We start from the raw sequence: 6,000 nt of genomic DNA, 5'->3' as shown, positions 1-6,000 counted from the left end.
AGTAGCTGGGATTACAGGCACACACCACCATGCCCAGCTGATTTTTTGTATTTTTAGTAGAGACGGGGTTTCACTATGCTGACCAGGATAGTCTCGATCTCTTGACCTCGTGATCCACCCGCCTCGGCCTCCCAAAGTGCTGGGGTTACAGGCGTGAGCCACCGCGCCCGGCCAAAACTTTCTTTAACTTCCACAGAAGGTTGCCCATGTAAAAGGCACAGGACCAGGTCCCTGTTCTTGCCTTCTGATGATCAAAGGCAATGTGCCTGATGGAATGATACAAAGGGACTTACCTTTAGCCTTTATCTCTAATAGATTTTTGTGTAAAAGAAACACAAAACACTTCCCTGGAATATCTAAGTTAAGGGAAATGCAGCCACACCATAACCTAGGGCACTGTGAGCCTAGTACACCATGGTAATCCCTACTAGCCCACTTCAACACGTGGCCCTTTAGGTGTTTCTCATTCCCCAAGTCTGAACCTACTGTTGCAAGCATTAGAGAACACTTGGATGGATTATTTTGACAGCTCAGTGAGAGTGGGAATATTTCCTTATCCCTGACAGTTTCGAAAGCCCACATGTTCAGAATCACGGCCTTTAAGATTTCACAAATCTAATCTAATGCTCATCAAGTTCCTCTCATGTGTCAAGTGCCGTTTTGGAAATGAGAGGGAATACAAAGATGGATAAAGAGCTACTGACCTCAATACTTTAATTTTGTTATTATTATAATTTTTGCTAACTTCCTGAGCTGTATTCTTAGCTGATTAATTTTCACCGTCTATTCTTAAAGTGTCAAGTTTTCTTTTAGTGATGTTTTAACAGCAACCCAAAAGCTTTACTATGTAGTATTTTCATTCTTACTCAGTGAAAACATGTTCTAATTTTCAGTAATTTCTTCTTTAGCCCAGATTGTGATTTAGAAGCATATTTCTGAATTTCTAAACACATAGGGACTTTTTTCAGGGGAGGGAGCAGGGTCTTGCTCTGTCACAAGGACTCCTGTGCTCAAGCCATCCTCCTGCCTCAGCCTCCTGAATAGCTGGGACTACAGGTGCACCATGCCTCCTAGTTTATATATATATATATATTTTTTTGTTGTTGTTTTGTTGTTGAGACGAGGGTCTCACTGTATTGTCCAGGCTGGTCTTGAACTCCTGGCCTTAGGTGATTCTCTCGCCTTAGCTTCCCAAAGTCTTGGGATTATAGGCATGAGCCACCTTGTTATCTTTTTATTGCTGATTTATCTTTCAGTCGTTTTGTAAGCTAGGGATGTCTGCAGGAAAAAAAAATAAGGTAAGTAGAGTCATTTTTATGAAGCAAAGCCATGAAGGGTACAAGTGAGTATTATTATCTTCAAACTTTAATGGTGAAGATAGATGACCCCAATGAAGGTGATACTAACGGGAAGAGGTAAAATCCTAAAGAATTAACAGAGTGGTAGGCAAATTGGTAAGGGTGCTCTCCCACCAAGAGAGTTTTCTGAAGGTCAATTTGGTAGTTTTATCAAAAAATTTTTAAAAGCCTACCTACTGAGCTAAGCTTTTAAGGAATACACCTTAAAGAAATATTAAGAATGATACAAAGATTTTTGTACAAGGGCTTTCTTCACAGTACTATCTATTACATGAAAAACGTAGAAAGATGGGAACTAACTGCCCAACATTACCGAAAGAAGAGTCACATTGTACATTCATACAATGGAATTCAGCAACCACTACAAATGGTATTTCAGAAATATAATTATTGATATAAAAAAGGTGATAAAAATAAACCAACGATTTTTTTTTAAAAAAAAGCAACTAAAGAGCTAAACATAGTATAATCCAATTTTTTGGGGAAAAAAGGGTACCCATATATTTACTATAAAAGCAGCTTTGGAAAATTATGCCCCAAATTGCTGGCAGTAGTTGGTGGGGCCAATCAGATATTAATTTTCTTTTTGTTCCTCTGTGCTTTTTTTTTTTTCCTACAATAGGCAGGTGGGAAGGCACGCGGGCGGCTTCAGAAGGAGAAGTGCACCTGCCTTCCTCTGTAATGGCTGGGGGCCTTTGTAGACCAAGTGGATGTATATGACCTCAGTTTCCAGCTCTTTGGAAAACCCAACCTGGGATGGGACAGGGCAAGACCCTGACTTCTCACTTCTGCTTACAGCCAAGCCGCTTGCTAACCTTGACATGGGCAAAGCTGGGTGCCCAGCGTCTCAGACTGTCTCTCTGTTGTACTTGACCCTCAATCAAGTCCTGCCTCTTCTGTAAAGCAATCACTCTCTTCTGAAAATATCTAAGGCTGTGTTTTCTATTTTATTTCATTGTTTGTGTGTATGTTTCTCCTGTGAAAAGGAAGCGAGAAGTGAAGCTTTCTTTGGGGCTTACTAGAGAGAATTCAAGAAAGTATGAACGGTCACAGAGGCAGATAATCCTTAGAAAGAGAGGTCAGCTGTCTAGGTATTCATTTTCCACTGAGACACATAATCTCTGTCCACGCTGAAAGCTGTTTATCTCTTTCTTGAGACTCTCCCACCATTCATGCCCTCGTGTAAAGGCATCACTGTGGATGCCTAACATCAGAACTTTATTTGCTTTTCCTTTAGGTGAAGTTGAATTTTGTTTGCTTCACATTAAGCCTGTTAGAGTTTCTTGTATGATCACTGAATATGGGGAAGGTCTGAAGGATCTTTTTTTTTCCTTAAGTGGAGCTAGTAATTGAAGGCTGCCATGCTATTTCCTATATATGTCTTCTGAGGCCCAAATCCCAGCATCTGTCACCTTTCTTTCTAGGCTCTTTTCCACCTTGTGTATTTCTTCTCAGAATCCCCTTCAATTTCTTCACTGCTTCTTCTTTTTTCCTTTTTTAAAATTGAGGCAGGGTTTCGCTATGCTGCCCGGGCTGGTCTCAAGCTCCTGGGCTCAAGCGGTCCTCCCACCTCGGCTCCCCGGGTAGCTGAGATTACAGGAATCTGCGAACCCCTATATCTGGCATTATTTCTTCATTTCTTTCAAAAGTCTGAAATCCCGAACTAGACACAGGTCTTGAATAATGGTTGGGTCATTAGTGAAAAGGATGCCACTTTTTGGTTTGCACACACACATTAAGTTAACTTCCACCCACTATGAATAAAGTTCAATACTGTTAACAAAGAAGCCATATATAATCATCAGTGAGCTCTGCTGTAAGGGAACTCTGCGACAGCATGAGGATGAGAACAACAGATTACCAGTCTTAATGAGTACCTATATTGACCATATCTTTTTATCCTGTATTTTGGATGCAGACATCTTAGAGCTTTGCAGACCCTGGAGGGGCTGCTGTTGCAGGGCTGGGTAACTCCTACATAGAGCAACGACCTGCTGTCAGCCACCTTCCACATGGAATCCAACTGGCCAGAGCCCCCACCCAAGACACTTCTTCTATCAGGCCATTACCCTTCCAGCCACGATTCCCCTGCCCCAGTCACCCTAAGGCCAGGTACCTGACAATCAGAACAGCCCTGACCCCTCAGTGCTCTCTAATGGTTCAAACTAGCCACTCCTAATCCTGCTCCCCCTACTGCACCTTCCTTCCTGTGGAAAACACAGCGGAGGCTCTTGGCAGTGTTTCCCTGCCTCCCTCTCCCCTTCACTGATCCCAGCGCTTCCCCGTGTGTCCTCTGTGGCATGGCAGGGGTCCTGTCTCTAGGGATCTGTGAGTCCAGCAGTCTCTCTGATTCATTGTTTTGTTTTCCTTGTTTCAGTTACTTGCGTCAACTGTAGTAAAAGAATATTAAGATATTCTGAGAGAGAAAGGGGAGAAGTGAAGCAAAGAGAGAGAGAGAGATCACATTCATATAACTTTTATTATGGTTCATTTTTATAATTGTTCTATATTCTTATTATTGTTGTTAATCTCTCAAGCTGCCTAATTTATAAGTTCAGCTTTATCGCAGGTCCGGATGTATGGGAGAAAACAGTACCTACAGGGTTCTCAGTTTCAGGTATCCCCTGAGGCTAAGGGGGGATTGCTGTGTAACAAACTTCTTCCATTTTGACAGTCACTTCCGTATCTGTGTGTCTTCTAAGAGCTCATTAAAACAAATCCTGGCTGGGCATGGTGGTTCACACCTGTAATCCTAGAACTTTGGGAGGCTGAGGTGGGCAATGTGCCTGAGCTCAGAAGTTCAAGACCAGCCTGGGCAACAGGGTGAATCCCCTGTCTCTACTAAAATAGAAAAAATTAGCCAGGTGTGGCGGTGTGCGCCTGTAGTCCCAGCTACTCAGGAGGCTGAGGCAGGAAAATTGCTTGTACCCGGGAGGCAGAGGTTGCAGTGAACTGAGATTGCGCCACTGCACTCTTGCATGGGCGACAGAATGAGATTCCATCTCAAAAAAAAAAAAAAAGACCCTCAAAAACCCCCCCCGCAAATCCCAAGTACCATGAAAACAGCACTGACTTTGTACTCTATGCTTTACACAGATTGTGACATTTACTTCTGACAGAGTGATGCAGGGCAGGTGCTATCATTTCCCTGGTTTTAAGGCTGAAAAATGGAGGCTTAGAGAGGTGTAGTGACTTGCTCAGAGTCCCACCTCTAGCATGGGGTAAGGTCAGGATATGAATTCCCATAGCTGAACTCCAAAACTTACACTGTCGTTTTGCTTTTCTGCTTGTCTTATGTGTCAAAAGAATTCTCCTTAGCTGTTCTCATACAGGGCAACCATTAAATGAGGTAGTGTGAAAGACAGGTTATACAGAATAAAGCAGCAAGAGTGATCTACTCTGAAATTAGTGTTTTCCCTCAGTCAGCACCTTTGGCTGACCCAGCTTCCTACCGCCCAGACATTTTACAAAATCTTGCCTCCTGATCTGAATTAGGAGTCACATAACAAAATTCGTCTCATGAGTCCATCATTTTTCCTCATTTCTGACAGAAGCTTTATGCCCCATTTGCTTCACCTTACTTATTTCAAAATGACTTTAGCTCATTTAAGAACACAAACAGACAAACAATGAAACTTAGTGCAAGGGTAGAGAGTAACTACCATTAAAGATGTCTGCGTAATTGTGCCATCAATTGCAAGGCAAATTCAAGAAGCATTCCATATGTGCTTTGAGCAGTGGCGCTGTGGCTGGAACCCATGTCCAGCTTCCACGCTATCTGCTTGGAAGAAGATTACCCTTATTTGGAAGTGTCAGTTTTGAGGATTTGGGGAAAGCAAGCACACAAGCAGACATGCCTTATTCTTTACAGCATCATTTATGCCTCAACTAAGTCAGCTGAGCCAAAGCCTGCTGAAAAGTTCTGTGAGTGGCATAGCTAAGAACCAGAAAGTAGATCTTTCTTTTGGATTAAGTCAACAGAGTCATGCCCACAAGGAGAACTATCAAATATCAGATGTGAGAGGTGAAGTGAGGTTATAAGGTAAGGGCTGAGAAGGGAGAAACAGGGTAAGTAGACCTCCATGGCTCAGATGAATACTAAACTTTGCATTTCAGAAAGATACCTTATGATACCTAATGAGGTATCATAAGGTTGCTGCTTCTTTTTCTTTTTAAAAATCTCTTGTTTTCAGTATTCCTTGGGGGGATTGTCAGAGGATTAAGGGTTTAGAAAATTAAACAGACAAAATATTATGGTTAAAGAACACATAAGAGGAAGAAGGATTAGAAGAAGAAGAAAAGTAGAAAGTGTGGTAGGTAACTTCCTACCTCAAGGTAGAAGCAGTGTGCTTTTAAATATAGAAATAGGATTTTGTCTGACTGGGGGGAAATCCTGTAAAAGGATTAGGAAGTGAGTGAGCTGAGAGATGAATTTCTGGGCTTGGAGGCCATATAGAGAGCAGGGAAAGCACAAATCTAGGGCATGGAGTTTTGGATGGAACTGAGGAGGTGTTTAAAAAAAAGGAAAGTGCTGAAGTTGTGAGTTAGCTGGGAAAGACATCAAGTACATAATTGGACAATTCTGTTATTTCTGAAAGATAAGCTAACCAATTACTTCCTTGGCTGTCATAAAAGTTCACTT

The 6,000-nt window shown here is 42.1% G+C and overlaps 1 protein-coding gene across 3 annotated transcripts in view; it reads right to left on the bottom strand.

Annotated features, from left to right (window-relative positions):
- The window catches only part of RORA (RAR related orphan receptor A), a 737,001-nt gene that overhangs the window by 27,766 nt on the left and 703,235 nt on the right, over positions 1-6,000 (bottom strand). The gene's annotated exons all lie outside the window — the stretch shown is intronic.

This window comes from Sapajus apella, unplaced genomic scaffold (assembly GCF_009761245.1).
Source record: "Sapajus apella isolate SASKATOON/1434 unplaced genomic scaffold, GSC_monkey_1.0 scaffold37, whole genome shotgun sequence".
NCBI lineage: Eukaryota > Metazoa > Chordata > Mammalia > Primates > Cebidae > Sapajus > Sapajus apella.
This window is presented reverse-complemented; position numbering and strand designations above follow the sequence as displayed.